General features: G+C 42.5%; 1 protein-coding gene and 2 long non-coding RNA genes across 3 annotated transcripts in view; all 3 read left to right on the top strand.

Moving 5' to 3' along the window:
• LOC117508498 (arylacetamide deacetylase-like) overlaps positions 1–22722 on the top strand; it is a 99306-nt gene that overhangs the window by 8321 nt on the left and 68263 nt on the right. The gene's annotated exons all lie outside the window — the stretch shown is intronic.
• On the top strand, positions 1851–21701 carry LOC117508500. The gene is made up of 3 exons (XR_004560108.1): positions 1851–1981; positions 12133–12144; positions 21689–21701. It is a non-coding gene; the product is annotated as an uncharacterized LOC117508500 (long non-coding RNA).
• On the top strand, positions 3952–5623 carry LOC117508501. Its single transcript, XR_004560109.1, has 3 exons — positions 3952–4065; positions 4476–4654; positions 5592–5623. It is a non-coding gene; the product is annotated as an uncharacterized LOC117508501 (long non-coding RNA).

The raw sequence follows: 22722 nt of genomic DNA, 5'->3' as shown, positions 1-22722 counted from the left end.
AGCTAACTGATCATCTGCAGAAGAATGGTCTATTTGAAGAGTTTCAGTCAGGGTTTAGAATTCATCATAGTACAGAAACAGCATTAGTGAAGGTTACAAATGATCTTCTTATGGCCTCAGACAGTGGACTCATCTCTGTGCTTCTTCTGTTAGACCTCAGTGCTGCTTTTGATACTGTTTACTGTCCATAAAATTTTATTACAGAGATTAGAGCATGCCATTAGGCATTAAAGGCACTGCGCTGCGGTGGTTTGAATCATATTTATCTAATAGATTACAATTTGTTCATGTAAATGGGGAGTCTTCTTCACAGACTAAGGTTAATTATGGAGTTCCACAAGGTTCTGTGCTAGAACCAGTTTTATTCACTTTATACATGCTTCCCTTAGGCAGTATTATTAGACAGCATTGCTTAAATTTTCATTGTTACGCAGATGATACCCAGCTTTATCTATCCATGAAGCCAGAGGACACACACCAATTAGCTAAACTGCAGGATTGTCTTACAGACATAAAGACATGGATGACCTCTAATTTCCTGCTTTTAAACTCAGATAAAACTGAAGTTATTGTACTTGGCCCCACAAATCTTAGAAACATGGTGTCTAACCAGATCCTTACTCTGGATGGCATTACCCTGACCTCTAGTAATACTGTGAGAAATCTTGGAGTCATTTTTGATCATGATATGTCATTCAGTGTGCATATTAAACAAATATGTAGGACTGTTTTTTTGCATTTGCGCAATATCTCTAAAATTAGAAAGGTCTTGTCTCAGAGTGATGCTGAAAAACTAATTCATGCATTTATTTCCTCTATTGTAATTCATTATTATCAGGTTGTCCTAAAAGTTCCCTGAAAAGCCTTCAGTTAATTCAAAATGCTGCAGCTAGAGTACTAACGGGGACTAGAAGGAGAGAGCATGTCTCACCCATACTGGCCTCTCTTCATTGGCTTCCTGTTAATTCTAGAATAGAATTTAAAATTCTTCTTCTTACTTATAAGTTTTGAATAATCAGGTCCCATCTTATCTTAGGGACCGCATAGTACCATATCACCCCAATAGAGCGCTTCGCTCTCAGACTGCAGGCTTACTTGTAGTTCCTAGGGTTTGTAAGAGTAGAATGGGAGGCAGAGCCTTCAGCTTTCAGGCTCCTCTCCTGTGGAACCAGCTCCCAATTTGGATCAGGGAGACAGACACCCTCTCTACTTTTAAGATTAGGCTTAAAACTTTCCTTTTTGCTAAAGCTTATAGTTAAGGCTGGATCAGGTGACCCTGAACCATCCCTTAGTTATGCTGCTATAGACTTAGACTGCTGAGGGGTTCCCATGATGCACTGTTTCTTTCTCTTTTTGCTCTGTATGCACCACTCTGCATTTAATCATTAGTGATTGATCTCTGCTCCCCTCCACAGCATGTCTTTCTCCTGGTTCTCTCCCTCAGCCCTAACCAGTCCCAGCAGAAGACTGCCCCTCCCTGATCCTGGTTCTGCTGGAGGTTTCTTCCTGTTAAAAGGGAGTTTTTCCTTCCCACTGTCACCAAGTGCTTGCTCACAGGGTGTCGTTTTGACCGTTGGGGTTTTTCTGTAATTATTGTATGGCTTTTGCCTTACAATATAAAGTGCCTTGGGACAACTGTTTGTTGTGATTTGGCGCTATATAAATGAAACTGATTTGATTTGATTTGTGTGTGTGTGTGTGTGTGTGTGTGTGTGTGTGTGTGTGTGTGTGTGTGTGTGTGTGTGTGTGTGTGTGTGTGTGTGTGTGTGTGTGTGTGTGTGTGGACATGTATGTATCATGCGTTTGTGTGTGTATAAATACGTGAGTCTGTGTCTGCGTAGTGACATGTTTACAAGTCTGTGAGTATGAGTGAATATAATTGTTAGATTTGTGGTATAAGGGTGGGCATTGTAAGTTCTGCTTCAACCCACTCCCTTTCAGACACATGGGATTTGTTTTTGGTTAATATTATTGTTATTTTGTTATAATGTTATATTGGTTTATTATTTTTGTTAAATTGTAATATTATTAACACGTGTGCCAAATAAATAAAATCATTCATTCAAATTCTAATGGCACAGATTTACTTCCATAGAGAGTATTGCCACGATTGTGGCAAAATTTGATGCAGTACCTTTTGCTCAAGTTGTTCCATCATGTTACAGCAATGAGAGTCTGACAGGTGCTCAGTACATGTGTTTATTCTTAGGGCTGACTGCTAGCGACTGATGCATTCTGCGGGTAGGGAAAAAAAAAACTCCTGCATGTGTAGCGAGAAGCCTGCATTTTGCCATTCAACCTCCTAAGTTTGCATTAAGCAAAAGTCATAAAATCTGTCTTCAGAGAATCCGAATATATCCCAAGGATCTGGGATATATCTAGTTGTCAAAAGGAGGCTTTTCTGGCTTAGCACAGGATGGCCAACTGTCATCAACCCCCACCACTAACAGGATTTAAGACTCTTTAAAGTGCATTCCTCATGGAACTGTGAAACCCTTATCAGTTCCCAAAACCAGATGGTTTTTCATCTAAAACACAGACCACAGAAAGGCCTGCTTTCCCCAAAGTCCAAAAACTGTGTCTTCACAACACAATTCCAATAAGACCATACAACAGGATTACCCTCAATGTGGTCATCACAATGCAGTTTGTCTGGTTAAAATCAATGCAAGATTAACAGATTTCATGTTTTATAATGAAATCCAAAACGCAGCCTCTTACAGTCCGTGGAACAAGAGTGACCCCTGTTGGGCGAATGGGGAAAGCACATGTGCCCAACTCGTGTAATGTTATAAAGTTGTAACCACGTTTAAAAAGCTGTACTTTGTTGTTGTAACAAGAAAAAAAAGATGAAACGAAAGGAAAGAACTACAATGTGGTCATTTAACTTCACATATGGAATGTAAATGTCTTGTGCCTTTTTGCTCTGATCATAGATTGCAGAAAGTTATCAAATGTGTTTTTTCATATATAATTGTGTTGTGTGGTAGTTCTAAGGAAATTGTTTACTAGAGTTTTACAATACAGGACTTGCTTGGTTAACCCTCTGGGGCTGACGTCGTCGTATACGATGGCTAAGACCAAGCTTTACTAAATTATAAATAACTTTTTAATGATATGAGATAGAAACTTACTTTTTTTTGCTGAAAAGTTAACTCTGTGGACTTTCGAGCCAGCCATAGGCCATCTTTGTACTCCTCATAGAAGCTGTGTGATGACTTGCGCAATGTGAGTGTCCAATTGGAATTGGTTCACCGTCACATGGTTTTCCAAAATCCAATCGTAGCACAGATTTACCTCACGTGAAAAACCAAAGACCCTTTTCAGGAGTGATTTATGTTACTAGTTGGCCCATTTGAATAGCCCCCCGGGTGCTCCAAGGAGTACATACTATTCCAATGTGCCCTACGCCATTACACACAGCGATCAGTGAAAGCAGACGGACAGCCCCTGATGACAATCTCGTGCTCAAACAAAGAGTGTGTAACTATCAGGATTGCTCCACTAGTTTGCATGTGAATGTTACTGGATAACTCTGTTGCTTTCTTGGCGTAAAGTACTGTTTACCATATCAATGGAGCGAGGGGGAGGGCCGCTCCTCAGACTGTAAAGGCTGGCGCACACGGGGGAAGATTCTTTTCCAAATGGCACACGTGGTCAAATGCTTAAGCAGGATACCCTCGTCTGCGGTGGATTTTGTGAGAGTCATCTGCCTTTCTGATCCAAAAGCAAACTATCTAGCGTGTTTAATAATTTCTGCCTCGCGTGACAAATGACTCGCTGTGTGCAGGGGAGCATAAGCATTCGGCTTTCAGTCTGACTGAACTGCGCCTGTGCCACGACCTGTGTACCCCACCGCCGTGTCACGTGTCATAGATAACATGGCGGAACACATGGAATCCCCGTTGTCGTCACAGTTTGTTTCTGAAATAATTTTGGAAGAGAGACTTGTAGACCTATGGCCCGATTATCCATGTTTGTATGTCGTTGATTCAGCAGATTTCAAAAACCAGGATAAACGCTTCCTTGCTGCGTCAGAAATCGCAGAGAAACTCAACAAAACAGGTGAGTTTTTATAATTATCCTGACTACTAGCTAATAAAATAAATACGCTTCATAATTTATAAAGGATGTCATAACAGTTTTTTGAAAAGGCGAATATATTTTCTGCAGAAAGGTTCTACAATTATAAATTTTCCACATGCAATGCACTTATACACCCATTTCCACAACACATTGCAATCGTGAATAAACAGAGCTAGTCTCTCATGACCAGGCCTACCTTGTTATATCACCACTGAATTATATGTGACTGCTACAAGTGACATTTTTCATAGCATTGTGACAAGGGTAGGACTGTTTCAGAATTTAATTTCATCTTTATATTTGTTACAGTTTCTCCAATAATTTACACACATTTTGAATATAACAGTTCTACAAATTTTTTTTTACAAATATCATTTCATGTTTTTCAGCTCAGTGGGTCTTTTCAAAGATAAAAGCTCTTCGCAACAGCTACACAAAAATAAAGAAACTGGGACCCAGTGGAAGTTCAAGGAAAAGTTTAAGTAAAAGAGCAACCTGGATGAAAGAGAGACTACAGTTTTTGGATCCACACATACAGACAAGAACATCAATCTCAAATTTAAACAAGGTAAGTTTCTTTATTCTTTATTTACACTGATACATGTTTGTTTTTCTTTTTTCCCCATTAGCATTAAAGATTTATCATTTTGTCCTGCCAAGGAACAGATCCCATTTCTGAGTTGAAATACATAGTTAGGAGCTGCTGTTGTTCCTTTGCACTTTGTGTTGGGTTTCGCTGAGTACTTGGGCCAATCCCAGGTAGTTTTGGATCACTCCTCCAACCTCCAGGAATAAACATGCATGTTTCAGTGTCCTCCACATCACAGACATTAACATACAGGTGCTTATTTTTCTGAATCATGAAATTATCTAAACAGCAAGCTGACAGAATTAAGTAGGTTACTTTTTCACGAGACAAGTTGATGGTTGTCAAGAATACCCAAATCTGTTGGTCAATATGCCAAATGAATTTTCTACCACACGTCTTGCGCGTGAAATGCGGTAGTTAAAGATTCGTTTGTCTTTGTCCAACTGCCTGTGAGGATAGGGTTTCATCATGTTATTGCTCATTGGGAAAGCATCATCACCTATGAAATGGAAGGAGATTTTATGATCTGGAATTCCATCGACAGTCTCAGGAGATGGTAGGTTCAAAGAATTGTCATCCAGGGCATTTTTCAGTGTGGAGTAATTGAAAACCCCAGCATCACCTGCACGGCCAGCAGCTCCAACATCAACATAAATCTATAGGTTGCATCCACAACAGCCAGAAGAAGAACACTAAAATTGTGTTTGTAGTTAAAGAATTGGGACCCTGTGTTGTCTGGTTGCTGGTTTACCATCTATGGCCCCAATGCAGCATGGGTAGTTCCACTTTCTTTTGAATTCTTCTGCTATGGCCAGCCATTCATCTGGAGTAGACGGAGTCTAAAAATAGAAAATAATTAATAATAATAATTAATTTTATTAATTTTCAATTTTTTTTTTTTTTTTTTTTTTTGCAGAATTCAACGGTCTCATCTGAAGTAACAAGTGATGACAACAATGATGATGAAGATAATGACACAGAAAGTCTCCAAGATAACCCATCAACTCCATCAACACTTGATGGAACTGATCAAGACGTAACCCCTGGAAGAAAATCAACAAAGGAGCCCTTGAAGGCAAAAACAAAGTCATCTGCTAAAAGACAGGTTGAGGACGAGTATCATTTGATTAAAGAGTTAACTCAAACATTATCAGATCGAAAGAAGAAAAGGGAAGAAAATGCCCACCAGAAAATTGACCCATTTGCTTGTTATGTGTCAGAGGCCCTATCACAACTAGATCCAAAAATGAAGCATTTAGCTGTACATCACATTAACACTGTCATCTTTCAGGCTCAGATGGGAACTCTTGGCCAGTTACAATCACAGCCACAAAGTCAAGTGCATTCTCTGCAATATAATCAGCAGTCTAATTGGTTTCCACCAGACCGTTTATTTTCGGCACCACCCGAATACAATAGATGGTATCAACCAAACCAGCAACAACATCATAATCCTGCCTCTACAATCCCAAATCAAACATGGTGTCCACCACCGCAACAATTTTTGAATCCTGGCACTGACACCAATGTCAATCAGAGTATTTGGCAACAGGAAAATAAACTGCAAAACAATGCAAATTTCCAGTGTTCTGTGGGCCAAAATCAATGGTCACAGCTTGATAACCGACAGAACAAAACAACCATGACAGAAACCAAAGTAAAAGATTCAAAACTTCTTCCATTTAAAATGTTAAAACAATCAGTATTACAACTTACAGCTTAAAGTCACTTACATTGTAATAGTAGAGGATTTGTTAAAGGTTCTATTTATTTCCCAGTATTTTTTTTTTTTTTCAATTTCACTTTTTACAATAAAACTGTTTGCTCAAGCTTACCTTTAAGTGCTGCTCTTTCAGAATATTGTACAATGCCTGACATGTTTCGGATACAGTTCCAGAAACCGTTCTCTCCCCCATCCAATACTGGAACGACAGACTCTTAAACGATTCTCCTAAAGGAATACAAACGGAAATGTTATTCGTACATCAGAATATTTAAAGATATCCAGGACAAGCTTTACTTGTATCTAACATTTCACTGAGAAATGTATGCCTAGGCTCTGTGTTGGGGAGTATTTGGAATACATGTATTTAGAATACATATTCAGAATATTAATTTTGAGTAACTATATTTAGGTTCTTTTTCATTTGAGGGTATTAAGAATACAGTTACTTTCCAAAAATCGTAGGAATACTGTTGGGAAGGTGTCGTAGCACGGACCCACAACAGGGGGCGCAAAGGAACGGACAATGAATAAGCCAATAAGTAACAATTTAAAGTTGTGACAACACACAACTAAACACACAAAATATATATAGTCAGTTAACACCAGGTGACGTGTGGGCAGGCTCGAAGATAGAAGACCCCCGACGAGAGATGAGCCGCATCCCACACGGCTTCCACCACCAACGGTCTGAAGAACACCGGAGCCGCCAAGTCCCGAGTCCCCAGGTGGCCTCTGTCTTCGGCTGTCGACCCTGGTACTGCTGGCAGAAAACAAGACAGGATGGATGAGTGTGAAGTTGCACACTCAGTAATCCACAGTCTGCACTCAGTTAGGAGGGAGCACCTCCACCTCCAATCACACACTCGTGCAGCTCCTGTTTAACCACTTATCTTGGTTTGGGGTGTGAGGCGAAGCCGTCGCTGATCACACCAAACGCCAATCCCACAGATAAGGCAGAACACCACAGGATAACGGCTGCAAAAGAAGTTCAGATTATCACTCAACGATTCGAGTCAGCAGAGAAAATTACCTCTTCGGTAGTTGATTTCTCGGCGGGGAGGTGGAGTTGCAGTCCGGCTTATATAGTGGTGTAGATGAGTGACAGCTGGTGCGATGAGTGACAGCTGTCACTTCTTCTGGGTCTGGTGCCCTCTCGTGCTTGGAGCCCGCACTCCAAGCAGGGCGCCCTCTGGTGGTGGTGGGCCAGCAGTACCTCCTCTTCAGCGGCCCACATAACAAATACATTATGGTACTTAGTCATTACATATCAGCCTTATCTTGCACAACATTTGCAAGAGAATTAAATGACCAGAAAAAAAGTTTATTTCAAATTCTTTAACAGACAGTTACAAATGGAACCAGTAGGTGAGTAAAGGGGGACAAGAACATTTTTTTTTTCTGTTCAGAATTGACAGTGTTGGACACTGAACGTCAGTAATCTGACTTTAAAATAGCTGGTTGTCAAAGTTTCTGAATTTCATTTCACTTTTTCAAGGGCTTTGAGCTTGATGAAGTTGGAAAAGACCATTTACGTATTTGTTTTAAAATCAGTGATCTGTCCCCGTAAAATATTTACAAAGATTGAAAGCTATTTAAGGTACAATCCTTTTTTATCACCACAATTTTGCTTTCAAAATTTGTGTTAAAAAAGTCAACAGCAGGTGTAACAAGCCTGGATTTTTCTGATCATATCTTATTATGCACCACATTTATATAGAAATATTTTAATATTTTAAGGCAAGTATTCAGTATTCCCGTAACTATATACAATTTCAAAGTATTTTCTTCCCAGCACTGCCCAGGCTTAGTCTATGTTCTAGTGAGAGCCTGGTGGGTTACATATAATTAAAAATCTACATAGACCAGGCTAGCAAATATAAAGGTCATATCTGATGGGAAAGGAGACTTACCTGTTGCTAGAAACCTTAGCGTGACAGAAAGTCTTTCGCTAGGTTTTATTGCAGCACGCATAGTCGTGTCTTCTTTCTTAATAAAAGGCTTCACTGATGCTAAGATTTCATCAAAGGACTGGCGATCAATCCGGTGGTATTTGCGAAATGTCTCTGGATCCTCGGCATTTAGTTCCTGGACCAAATTACTGTACGCCCCTTGATTTCTCCTCTTTATCCAAGATCTTGTCCAGCTTTTACTACAAGCAGATCTTCGTCTTCGACGCCGTCTCCGAATCAGTAATACAGCTAAAAGACCGATCATATCATCTTCATCCGATGACAACTGGGATTCCATGTGTTCAGCCATGTTATCTATGACACGTGACACGGCAGTGGGGTACACAGGTCGTGGCACAGGTGCAGTTCAGTCAGACTGAAAGCAGAATGCTTATGCTCCCCCGCACACAGCGAGTCATTTGTCACGCGAGGCAGAAATTATTAAACACTAAATAGTTTGCTTTTGGGTCAGAAAGGCGGATGACTCTCACAAAATCCACCGCAGACGAGGGTATCCTGCTTAAGTATTTGACCACGCGTGCCATTTGGAAAAGAATCTTCCCCCTGTGTGCGCCAGGCTTAAGGAGCCAAAGTGTGAATGGAAGCTGCTTTAGGAGCAGTACAGGACACTCCAAAACACAATAGAAGTAGAAGTTTGTGATGTAACAGACAGAAACTGCTTTGAGATGAAGACCAAACACATAGACTATTTTGTATATATTGTTCAAAATGTGCATTTGTGTTTATTGTTTGAACCGTTTTGTTGTACAGTCTTTCACACAAGACCTCAAGTTACCTTTATAAAGTGTCAAAACAGGTGTTTGTTATAGTTTGCTGTGTGTTTTGAATAAATGTGTGGAAAATTATTTTCCACTTTGCTTTTTCCTTATTTCTGATTGTAAACCTTTATTGCACTTATAAAACACAACAAAAGCATATATATTATTAAAGCACAGATTGTCCTGAAAAAAGAGACATAAAACTTGATTATGGAATGCAGGGAGAGCTGTTAACATCAATAATAAAACATTTATGCCAGGCGAGTGAACTGTCCAAAAAATGCCCTCGGACCCCAGAGGGTTAAGTGCGAATTTAACACTGGAACTACCAGAGTGGTGCCAAATGGCACTTATTCCTTTAAAGCCAAGGTGGTGCCAAATGGCGGCTGTGAACAGCCCAGCTTGTCACAGTGTTATGTAAATGAGGCCATTACACTCTACTCAGCGGGGGTTATGGAGAAGGACAGGAAGGAATGCTAAAGTGCTTTACAGTGAAAAAGACCCACTCCTCAAAAGGACCAGATAGTCTGAGCCATATTGAGAATAAATGTTTTTATAATTTTTTGGTAATTGTTTGGTCAAGATTATTTTTTACATAAAAAAAGATAATAAATATACTCAACAAAAATATAAACACAACACTTTTGGTTTTGCTCACATTTTGTATGAGATGAACTCAAAGATCTAAAACTTTTTCCATATCTTTTTCCATCTTTTTGGCTTTTTCGTCCTCAAACTCCTGAAGGAGGCCTTTCATGATCTTGCGTATTTCTTGGTGGAGGCTTGAGTCCACATCCTTACCTGAGGGTTTGGACCGGTCTCTTTCTCTGGAGTCTCTGTTGCATCCAGGTGGTCCCTGATGTGGGTGTCTGGAACCCTGCCATCCTTGGGATTGGCCACTTGGGTATTCACGTCTGTCATCAGGGTGATCTTCCCACGTGGTGGGCTTTTCCAACTGTCTGGGTTTGAATTTATTACCCTGACTTTCACCAGTTTCGGAGCCCTCTCGTGTTCCAAAATCCCTTTGGTTTTGTTGGGACCACTGCGGTTTTGCTTGTGGTCCACCTCGATCCTTTGGTTGGCCTATGACAGATGGTTTCATCTGTCGAGGGGAGGTAGTGGCAAAACAAAAGTTGCACAATCTTTCACAGCAAGATCACATTGGTATTGTATCATGACCTCATTGGGATCTCCCAGGATTCCCAAAGGATGACTCATGGTAGGGTGTAGGTTCTCAAGGAATAAGGTTTTAAAGTTAAGGTCTTCTTCCATACCTGGTTCATTTCGGGTGCTGAAATAGGCACAGAGAAGCCGGTTATAATATTGCTGGGGCAGTTCACACCTGCCTTGTTTGACCTTCATAGCGGCAGCTAGGCCTGTCCAAACTGAATGATCCAAGTACTCTTTTTCTAATGCTAAGTTTCGCAAAGTCCTGTTGTACCTCCACGGGTTGATGCTCAACAAACAGGCTAACCTCGCAGCTGGAAGTCCGCTTGATGAGGTAGATGTAATGTTCAATGGTAGCATGAGTGATATCCCTGAGGTAATAGTGTATGTCATTTAAATATGCACATGTGTCAGGGGAGCCTCCTGGAGCTGGCTCAAAACAGTTAATGACTGTGCAGTCCAGTTCTCTGTCATGAAGGATTGTGGTAGGACGCAAATGAGTGGGAAGGAGAGGCAGTGTATCACAATACCCATGATGAGGAGGTTGGAGCTCCCAAAAATACGATATGGGTTCTGACAGTGGTTCAGGGCACAACTCCTTGCGTTCTGTGGTGGTGAACGTTTGCGCTCTGTTTTCCCACATGACTATGTTCCGATTCTCCCGGTGATTGGGAGTTTAACTGGAGTTCACATTTTAATGATTGCACTTCGGCACTGAGGCGCTCATTCTATTCTAGAGTATCAGCTAAAAGAGTTTGTGCATCTTTCAGACATCTCAGCACCTCATGATTCTTCAACTTTTCAGACTAACTGTCTTCATGCTTTCCAGCATGACTCTTCAATGTACGCCTGTTGGAGTAAGTTGTGAGCTTCTCTTTGTTCCCGACGCGCGGAACTAAGTTCACTTTGTAACTCCTCAATTTCATGGTCACGTTCCTGAAGGGTTTCTTTTAGGAGTAAGGCTTTGTCTTCAGCTCCGGGGTCAGATGCGGTATCTGGTTCCGGGGACTGATTTGAGGAAGCCTTCAGGTCTTCCAATTTTTCCTCAACAAGGGTCAAAGACTGTTGTGTTTCTTCTAATTGCTGTCTCAGGAGTTTATTCTCCTCGCACAATTCTGCATTTTGGTCTTTCTGCTTTTTTAGAGAAAGAACTGATTTCTCCATGAGTGATTCTGCGTATCTGAGCTTCAGGGCTGTGTGGCAATGGCTAACTTGCCAAGCACTGTAGCTAGGTTTTTCTTTTCCACAGTTGCTGCCAATGTCTGACTGATGAGTTCAGACATTTCAGCAACTATGCCTTCACGTGTGTCTTCTTGCATGGTGTGCAAGTAGTCAGGCAATATTTCGGCTGTTAGGTCGGATAGTACCTCTTCTAAAAGCTCACCTGAGTCGCTATGACCTTGGCTTTCCAGGTCGGTAGAAGTACTTGGCTTGTCGGCACTGGGCGTGGCCATGTTGACTTTCTGGGGTGGCGGTTAAGACAGCGTCCACACCAGAGACAAAACAATAAAGAATCAACAACAAAATAATAAGATGAGCGAAAATAAAAAGTATTTACAGATGAACCAGCTGCAGAAGTGTGAACTGGATTAGTGAGTTAACTGCAGGTGAAACCAGCAGTGGAGAATTCACACGAATGCAAAAGGAAATTTTAAATGGAGTGTTAGTCATACTTATGTACACACAAGTAGAAACTTTCTTTTGTTTGGTTATTATGATGTAACATGAACAATTTCTGTTTGAAATTGCTGTGGGTTACAATTTATTAAAGCTCTAGCACTTTTACTTTAAAGAGATCACTCCTGAACGAGATGTTCTTTTAAAAAGGTAGGAGAGTTAAAAAAAAATGTTATTAAATGATTTCCTGATTAATCTTAAGTATACTCAACAAAAATATAAACGCAACACTTTTGGTTTTGCTCCTATTTTGTATGTGATGAACTCAAAGATCTAAAACTTTTTCCACATACACAATATCACCATTTCCCTCAAATATTGTTCACAAACCAGTCTAAATCTGTGATAGTGAGCACTTCTCCTTTGCTGAGATAATCCATCCCACCTCACAGGTGTGCCATACCAAGATGCTGATTAGACACCATAATTAGTGCACAGGTGTGCCTTAGACTGCCCACAATAAAAGGCCACTCTGAAAGGGGCAGTTTAGTTTTATTGGGGGGGGGGGGATACCAGTCAGTATCTGGTGTGACCACCATTTGCCTCATGCAGTGCAACACATCTTCGTATCATCCGTGAAGAGAACACCTCTCCAACGTGCCAAACGCCAGCGAATGTGAGCATTTGCCCACTCAAGTCGGTTACGATGACGAACTGGAGTCAGGTCGAGACCCCGATGAGGATGACGAGCATGCAGATGAGCTTCCCTGACACGGTTTCTGACAGTTTGTGCAGAAAGTCTTTGGTTATGCAAACCGATTGTTTCAGCAGCTGTCCGAGTGGCTGGTCTCAGACGATCTTGGAGGTGAACATGCTGAATGTGGAGGTCCTGGGCTGGTGTGGTTGCACGTGGTCTGCGGTTGTGAGGCTGGTTGGATGTACTGCCAAATTCTCTGAAACGCCTTTGGAGACAGCTTATGGTAGAGAAATGAACATTCAATACACGAGCAACAGCTCTGGTTGACATTCCTGCTGTCAGCATGCCAATTGCACGCTCCCTAAAATCTTGCGACATCTGTAGCATTGTGCTGTGTGATAAAACTGCACCTTTCAGAGTGGCCTTTTATTGTGGGCAGTCTAAGGCACACCTGTGCACTAATCATAGTGTCTAATCAGCATCTTGGTATGGCACACCTGTGAGGTGGGATGGATTATCTCAGCAAAGGAGAAGTGCTCACTATCACAGATTTAGACTGGTTTGTGAACAATATTTGAGGGAAATGGTGATATTGTGTATGTGGAAAAAGTTTTAGATCTTTGAGTTCATCACATACAAAATGGGAGCAAAACCAAAAGTGTTGCGTTTATATTTTTGTTGAGTATAATTAAGATTAATCAGGAAATCATTTAATAACATTTTTTTTTAACTCTCCTACCTTTTTAAAAGAACATCTCGTTCAGGAGTGATCTCTTTAAAGTAAAAGTGCTAGAGCTTTAATAAATTGTAACCCACAGCAATTTCAAACAGAAATTGTTCATGTTACATCATAATAACCAAACAAAAGAAAGTTTCTACTTGTGTGTACATAAATATGACTAACACTCCATTTAAAATTTCCTTTTGCATTCGTGTGAATTCTCCACTGCTGGTTTCACCTGCAGTTAACTCACTAATCCAGTTCACACTTCTGCAGCTGGTTCATCTGTAAATACTTTTTATTTTCGCTCATCTTATTATTTTGTTGTTGATTCTTTATTGTTTTGTCTCTGGTGTGGACGCTGTCTTAACCGCCACCCCAGAAAGTCAACATGGCCACGCCCAGTGCCGACAAGCCAAGTACTTCTACCGACCTGGAAAGCCAAGGTCATAGTGACTCAGATGAGCTTTTAGAAGAGGTACTATCCGACCTAACAGCCGAAATATTGCCTGACTACTTGCACACCATGCAAGAAGACACACGTGAAGGCATAGTTGCTGAAATGTCTGAACTCATCAGTCAGACATTGGCAGCAACTGTGGAAAAGAAAAACCTAGCTACAGTGCTTGGCAAGTTAGCCATTGCCACACAGCCCTGAAGCTCAGATACGCAGAATCACTCATGGAGAAATCAGTTCTTTCTCTAAAAAAGCAGAAAGACCAAAATGCAGAATTGTGCGAGGAGAATAAACTCCTGAGACAGCAATTAGAAGAAACACAACAGTCTTTGACCCTTGTTGAGGAAAAATTGGAAGACCTGAAGGCTTCCTCAAATCAGTCCCCGGAACCAGATACCGCATCTGACCCCGGAGCTGAAGACAAAGCCTTACTCCTAAAAGAAACCCTTCAGGAACGTGACCATGAAATTGAGGAGTTACAAAGTGAACTTAGTTCCGCGCGTCGGGAACAAAGAGAAGCTCACAACTTACTCCAACAGGCGTACATTGAAGAGTCATGCTGGAAAGCATGAAGACAGTTAGTCTGAAAAGTTGAAGAATCATGAGGTGCTGAGATGTCTGAAAGATGCACAAACTCTTTTAGCTGATACTCTAGAATAGAATGAGCGCCTCAGTGCCGAAGTGCAATCATTAAAATGTGAACTCCAGTTAAACTCCCAATCACCAGGAGAATTGGAACATAGTCATGTGGGAAAACAGAGCGCAAACGTTCACCACCACAGAACGCAAGGAGTTGTGCCCTGAACCACTGTCAGAACCCATATCGTATTTTTGGGAGCTCCAACCTCCTCATCATGGGTATTGTGATACACTGCCTCTCCTTCCCACTCATTTGCGTCCTACCACAATCCTTCATGACAGAGAACTGGACTGCACAGTCATTAACTGTTTTGAGCCAGCTCCAGGAGGCTCCCCTGACACATGTGCATATTTAAATGACATACACTATTACCTCAGGGATATCACTCATGCTACCATTGAACATTACATCTACCTCATCAAGTGGACTTCCAGCTGCGAGGTTAGCCTGTTTGTTGAGCATCAACCCGTGGAGGTACAACAGGACTTTGTGAAACTTAGCATTAGAAAAAGAGTACTTGGATCATTCAGTTTGGACAGGCCTAGCTGCCGCTATGAAGGTCAAACAAGGCAGGCGTGAACTGCCCCAGCAATATTATAACCGGCTTCTCTGTGCCTATTTCAGCACCCGAAATGAACCAGGTATGGAAGAAGACCTTAACTTTAAAACCTTATTCCTTGAGAACCTACACCCTACCATGAGTCATCCTTTGGGAATCCTGGGAGATCCCAATGAGGTCATGATACAATACCAATGTGATCTTGCTGTGAAAGATTGTGCAACTTTTGTTTTGCCACTACCTCCCCTCGACAGATGAAACCATCTGTCATAGGCCAACCAAAGGATCGAGGTGGACCACAAGCAAAACCGCAGTGGTCCCAACAAAACCAAAGGGATTTTGGAACACGAGAGGGCTCCGAAACTGGTGAAAGTCAGGGTAATAAATTCAAACCCAGACAGTTGGAAAAGCCCACCACGTGGGAAGATCACCCTGATGACAGACGTGAATACCCAAGTGGCCAATCCCAAGGATGGCAGGGTTCCAGACACCCACATCAGGGACCACCTGGACGCAACAGAGACTCCAGAGAAAGAGACCGGTCCAAACCCTCAGGTAAGGATGTGGACTCAAGCCTCCACCAAGAAATACGCAAGATCATGAAAGGCCTCCTTCAGGAGTTTGAGGACAAAAAAGCCAAAAAGAAAGCTAACGTGCTGTGTGTAAACCACATAGCTCCAACTACCAACCCAGTGTCTTCACAAACTCTGCCAAAGGTGTCTGAGGAAGACCCATACCGGAGTGTAGACACCCCATTATCGGCACATCCCAGGACCCATGTCCTGAGACATTGTACATTTCAGCTGGGGACCAAGAACCAAGAGAGACCAAGTCTGGTCCTCCCAGCACCATCTTGGTAGTCCATGTCGATAAGGACAAGAGATCACACGCTGATCCCGCATCCGTTATTCCTGGACAACCACCTGTATGGAAATTCTTGGGGAATATCTCTGAGAAAGGGATTACAAAGAAATTTTATTTGTCACTAATCCTCGAAAACTCCCTCGGATATGAGGCTCTTCTGGATACTGCCGCCGATGGCACCTTAATGTCTATCTCACTGTTTAAACAAGTGCAGGTAGCAACATGGCAGGCCAACAGGAACCTCAAACTATCACCATGTTGGCTTGAGATCCAGCCCTACATAGACTACCCTGCAACTTTGTCCTCAATGGCTCTGGTCAACATCACTGTTGGCCCAATGTGTCTGGTACACCCTGTGTACCTATCAGCACTTGACACCATTTCCTTCCTCTTTGGGAAAGATTTTCTCAACTGATTTGAACCTCATCGATTTCAAACAGTTAAAACTGTGGGCACAGGTCCGTCACCCTCTCCCACCTGAGGCAACCCACCCGAGGCGACCCAATCAGCAGAGCCCCAATGTTATGCTGTTGAGACTCTGATTCCAGATGATACAGAATGCCCACGCGACACAGTCAGAGTGAACATCCCATCGACTGTAGACCCGCGGAATGCTTCATGTCCCCCAGATGCCCTGTTGGCCGAGAAGGACACCTTCCTCTGTAAGCTGTCAGAGGATACTAATGCGAGAGAGTACTACACTCTGGTAGTAGATGGTCTCCATTTGGAAAACACACACTGCTGATGTAGCTCTGGCTCTTTGGGCCGAAAGATCAGCTATTAGTCAAAGTCTGTTTGACTCATTGAGCAAATCCAATCCAGATATTTTATATGTGGAAAAATCTTTCCATGTTCCAAAGGACCCTCTACCCCAGACCATACTCAAGGCCACTGGGATCTGCACTCTCAGAACATGCTGGAACCAACAAGAATTGAGCCACTCATTCTTAGTTGTTCAAAATGTACCACACTCTGTCTACATAGGAGGGGACCTCCTTGTCAGATTGGAGGTACAGGTTGACAGAGTCAATCAGGTCCTCTGGTCTCTGACCAGAGCACATGACAACCCGTTTACTCCAATCTGCAGTATCTAAAATTTGCACAATTGATCCTGACACATGCTAGGTAGTGAGTGATGGTCACATCACGATACCTGCCAATCTGAGAAATGCACCACTCCGCCTCGTGATATGTCCAGGACAGCGGCTCCAGCACTCGCAGGTAGTCTTCCAGCCATCCCAGCTTTCACCAAACTGGGACTGTCTCTCGAAGGCACCCCGCTTCTGAGCCTAAGAAATCGGTTGGTGGTGCATAACAACACTGACGAAGACATCCTGATTCCCCAGGCCACCCCACTGGGCTGGGTAATCAGCAATGAATTTCAGGGCTTTGAGTTGAACATTCCAGTTCTTGGCCAAATCCCTCAATCACTCATTCCCTGCCCACAACAGGGGGGTTGTCTTTTCCAAACCCTCATGAGCGATTGCTGTATTTCCAGTGATCATCTCTGAGGAAGACACTGTTAGCAGAATAGAGCTCAGTGACCCTGACCACATGGTCCTCCAGGCCCTTACAGTCCTCACGGTCGACTCTCAGAACAAAACAAATGCTGGGGATGACAGTGAACCAGCTCTGAGCCTTCCAATCCAATCCACTTTATTTATATAGCACATTTAACAACAAAAATGTTAAAGACAAACAATAAAATCTTAAAATCGATTCTAAAATTAATAGGAAGCCAGTGCAAAGATGCAAGAATTGGGGTTATGTGCTCACGCTTCCAGGCTCCTGTTAAAAGTCGCGCTGCAGCGTTCTGGACTAACTGCAACCGGGAAAGAGCCCGTTGGCTAATGCCAAAATAAAGTGCGTTACAGTAGTCCAGATGACTTGAAATAAAAGAGTGCACAACTTGTTCAGAAAGGTTGAAAGATAAAAACGGTTTTACCTTTGATAAAAGATGAAGATGATAAAAGCACAACTTCAAAACACCATTGATTTGTTTATCAAATTTAAAATCGCTGTCTATCGTGACGCCAAGGTTGGTGACCTTGGGACGTACAAAATCCTTAAGAGGTCCCAAGTGAATGAGGGCACTTCCAAACAACATAACCTCTGTCTTGCCCGCATTAAGTTTCAAAAAATTCTGTGACAACCAAGCCCTGACGTCACACAGACAGTCGAGTAGGGGTGTCAGGGGGCAAAGGCTGTTTTTAGTGATAGGCATGTAGATTTGACAATCATCAGCATAAAAATGGTAGGCCATGTCATGTTTTTTTAAAAATCTCTCTGAGTGGGAGGAGATAAAGAGCAAAAAGGATGGGTCCCAGGATAGAAACCTGGGGGACTCCACAATGAAGGGGGGCTGAAGACGAGGTGGAGTCCCCCAACCTGACGGAGAAAGACCTCTCCGACAGGTACGACCTAAACCACTCCAGAACAGTCCCCCTGACACCCACACAGTCTCTCAGGCGGTCTAAAAGAATTGCGTGGTCAACTGTGTCAAAAGCTGCAGTGAGGTATAAAAGCACTAAAATGGCTGAACTGCCAGAATCAGTTGTTAAAAGGAGATCATTAAAAACCTTTAAAAGTGCAGACTCACTGCTGTGAAATGCTTTGTACCCTGATTGAAATGGATCCAATTTGTATGTATCTAATTTGTTTGTATCTAAAAAAGGCTGCAACTGTGTAAAGACGCATTTCTCTAAAATTTTCGACACAAGTGGTAACTTAGAGATAGGTCGATAATTTGAAAAAGCCGTGGGATCCAAACTCGGTTTTTTGATCAGTGGCTCCACAATAGCTTTTTTACAAAAGGAAGGCACAATTGCACAAGATAGACTACTATTAATAATTTCTCTGACAAAAGAGCCAATGGTGTCCCAAACCTCCTTAAAAAAGCGAGGGGGGACCAGGTCAGTGGGACAGGAAGAGGGTTTTAGATTCCTAACTATTCCTGTCAGCACAGTCATTGACACAGGCTGAAAGTTACTAAAAACACATGAGCACTGATTTGCTACACAATGACACACCGGGGACGGTGATATATTGGCCCTAATGGCATCGACCTTATCAATAAAAATGTGGAGAAATTTTTCACACATTTCACTTGTGATTTCCAGTAAAGTGGACGGACTGGGATTAAAAACAGAATCAATTGTTTTAAAAAGAATACGAGGCTTGCCAAGATCGTTTAAAATCAGTTCTGAAAATACTTATTTTTTTCAGCTTTAACCATCCTCTGATAATTATTCCAGCTCTCTTTAAGAATCTGTTTTGAAACCTCCAAACGGTCTTGTTTCCACCTGTGCTCTGCCCTCCGACAGTCATGCCTTAATCGAAGTTCGGATTCTGAGTTTGCATCTCAAGTAGGGCATACCTGTATCTTGTTCTGTGCTTCCGAGAACGTCTCTTCACCTACGTTAGTGGTCCCTCGTAACCACCGGGGGGGTGATGTTGATGCACATGCATGACCCAGCCAGAAGATACCTGCTGTACCAGCCAGGGGAGGCAAACATTGCGACAGCATACACAGCTCAACAATACATGACTGACCTGACTGAACATCTGAAAACCACATTCTCAATTGCTCAAAAACACTTGAACAAATGCACAGAACGCCGAAAAGCTGACAATGATCAGAAGGCATCCCACCATGAGATACAAGTGGGGTACAATGTGTGGTACTACTCATTTGGGCAACCCAGCCAGAAAACAACCAGGTTGACTCACAGGTTGCTACCCTGTTGGAACCGGACTGTATTTGGTGACTGACAAACTCTCTGCCGTCGTATACCAAATCAAGGTCAGCAAGGGTCAAAGAGAACCAGTTTTCAAGTGGGTACACCGCAATCAAATAAAGCCGCACAAAACCCCCATGGGACTCGCCGGGGATGCCACATTCGCCGATAGAACCTAAAAAAAAACACTCATTAAGTTGAGAGGACACCTGCTGCATCCCAAACAATTGATCTACCCCGATTGAGACAAACTACCAGAATAATTTTAACTTCCAACAGGACAAATAAAATAACAAAGGTGATCTCGCCAACACCACCGTAGTGGGGGTAAGTCACCAAAAACGACAGCCTAACGCTCTAATTGAGATTCGTTCAGGTAATTCAAACTCTGTGCTATAAGCCAGAAAGGACAAAGAAAATCTCAAACCATTCTAAGACAAAGTTCTAACCATGTTTGTTGTGTTTGCCAGGATGACCTGGCTTGTGATCCTGCTGCTCCTCGGTGCAACTATCACTGACACCTCATCAGACGTGGTTGAATTCAGACCAGATTCAGGCATCGTCCTGAAGGATCAGCTTACTGATAATGAACTGCCACTTGCATACACAGAGGGTGTTCGTCAGGCTCGACCCCTCAGAAGTGTACAGGGCCAACTTCGCAAGCATGACAGTAAACCTGGTCTCCTGGGCAGGTAGCCGGTGGACCAAGTCTGTACTGAAGCATGCTGAGGCAGACATCGTGCACATGCTACACAAGATAGAGACGTTCATGGTAACACAAGCTGAACTGGGTGGACTCAAGAAAAGAGAGAAGAGGTTCATTGGAGGTCTGCTAATGGCAGCCTCAGTTGTAGGACCCCTCTTCAGTTTTGGCTTATCAGCAGTTAACACTGTCACAATGACAGCAGTAAAGAGACACGTTAGCGAGCTTCAAGAAGTAATCCCTGAAATACAGGCTCAGCTTAATTTACAGAGAGAAGGTCTTGAGACCATCGGCAAACTGTACGAGACACCGTGGTGATCCTTGACACCCACACCAACATGATTAAAAAGACCGTAGGTGTACTTGACCAACTAACATCAGTGTTGCAGGAAGTCTATGCACACACACACAGATGTTAAGTATGCTCATGGCGTACATGACCAGGGACGTCGGATCGTCGATTGACAGCCTCGCCATCGGTAGGATTCCACCCTACATTGTCCCTTTAACCCTGGTCCACCAACTTCTAGAGTCCGCAACCCATAGCATAGTCACGCCACTGCAAGCTCACCTCGCGTACGCGTTGGGCATCTCAATTCCAATCTAATGGCATTTCTAATAAACTTGCCTATTGTCACTACCGAAAACATCTACAGACTTAAGAATGTTGTGAACATAGGTCTCTGGCAAAGAGACACTCACCTCAAAATCCACACACCCCCCGTGGTGGCGTTCAACAACACTAATCCTGATCTATACTTAGTGCCGAATCTCAAAATGTGCACCGTCACTAAGGATATCCATTATCTATGTCCCAGCAAACCCTTCATTTGGGACAACACTGCCGTCATCTGCAGCCTCAAAACCCTCACTGAGGCGAATTGCTGTCCAACGTCCACCATGCCATTTCGCCAGGTCATGAACACCCAGGTAGAGATAGTGGGACAATGCCGGCTAGTCAGCACCCCTGAAAAATCAGCCTTAATAGTGTACAACCGTCATGATACATCGACTCATATCGAGCTCGCTCGAAACACATTGTGGATCACAGTACCCGAAAATGCCCTGCTCTGCATTGGTGAGGTGTCCCTTTCCCACCTGCATCCTAACCAATTTGAAGGACCCATTGAAGTGTCTGACTTTTATAACCAAACAGCTATCGAATTAGACCAACAAACCCTGGAGAAAATCCAGTATGAAGGCTCTCAGGTCATTGACATGGCCCAATAGATAGTTTTGAAAGAAATTCAAAATCAAGTTCTCATTCCATACCGAGCCCTATCATATGCTTGGTCCACTCCTGACACCATGCTGTTCATAGCCAAAATCACCAGTTACCTAACAACCCTCGGTTTAGCTCTGTGGGTGCGCAGACACACCAATACCCTTCAATACAGTATAACCATGTGTTCTTGAGCCCTCGCCAGGCCAGCCTGAAGAAAAAGATGCGTGGCCAAACAGTCCGAAGATATCAAATGTAACCCAAATTTAAACTGAGAGCTCGAACCCGACCAGGCCTCCGAACTACTGGATTTGGCTTAGCCAAACCGGCAGCAAAATAATATAAATAAATAGGCAAATGTCTGTTGCGGTATTATAGTCTTACCACTTTAACTTTAGTTACGTAGTAATCTCGCCAAGCCACTCTGCTAGTCCATGGGTTAAAGCAATACATTTTCATCTGACTGAAATTTTTTCCTGGCAAAAATCAATCCCAGCAATTTCCTAAAATGTGGCGTAGTGGAGGCACACACTTTTTTCCTCATTAAATACAATAAATACATTATACATTATACAAATCTATTCTAAATAGTGTCTAAGGAGAGAGAGACAAAGCATAAAAAGAATGCAAAACCTGAATATAAAGGTACATAAAAGGGTTGTGGGGGCGGGGTGTAGTCTTGATTCTGGGGGTCTGGGGGATCTCCCCCAGAACATTTTTAAAAGAGCAAGTCAAATTTTGTGTATTCTGGTGAATTTTAATAGGCATGAAGCCCATTGAAATAAAGAAAACTTACTTCAAACTGTGAAGTAAAAATACAGTATTGATTAAGGGAGGGTCTGGGGGAATCTCCCCCAGAAAATTTTTAAAAGAGTAAGTCAAATTTTGTATATTCTGGTGAATTTTAATGGGTATGAAGCCCCCTGAAACAAATAAGTCATTTCAAACTGTCAAGTAAAAACACAATATTGATTATGGGGGGTCTGGGGGTGCTCCCCCCAGAATGTTTTTAAAAGAGCAAGTCAAATTTTGTATATTCTAGTGAATTTTAATGGGTTTGAACCCCTCTGAAACAAAGGAAACTCACTTCAAACTGTCAAGTAAAAATTCTTTGTCTTTTGTCGTATTTTGATCGGTTCCATTCCAGTAAATGCACCAAAAGGGTGCTGTGTTGCTGGTTGTACAGTCAATAAAATACAAAATTAGGGC

Source organism: Thalassophryne amazonica, chromosome 4 (assembly GCF_902500255.1).
Source record: "Thalassophryne amazonica chromosome 4, fThaAma1.1, whole genome shotgun sequence".
Classification (NCBI taxonomy): Eukaryota; Metazoa; Chordata; class Actinopteri; order Batrachoidiformes; family Batrachoididae; genus Thalassophryne; species Thalassophryne amazonica.
This window is presented reverse-complemented; position numbering and strand designations above follow the sequence as displayed.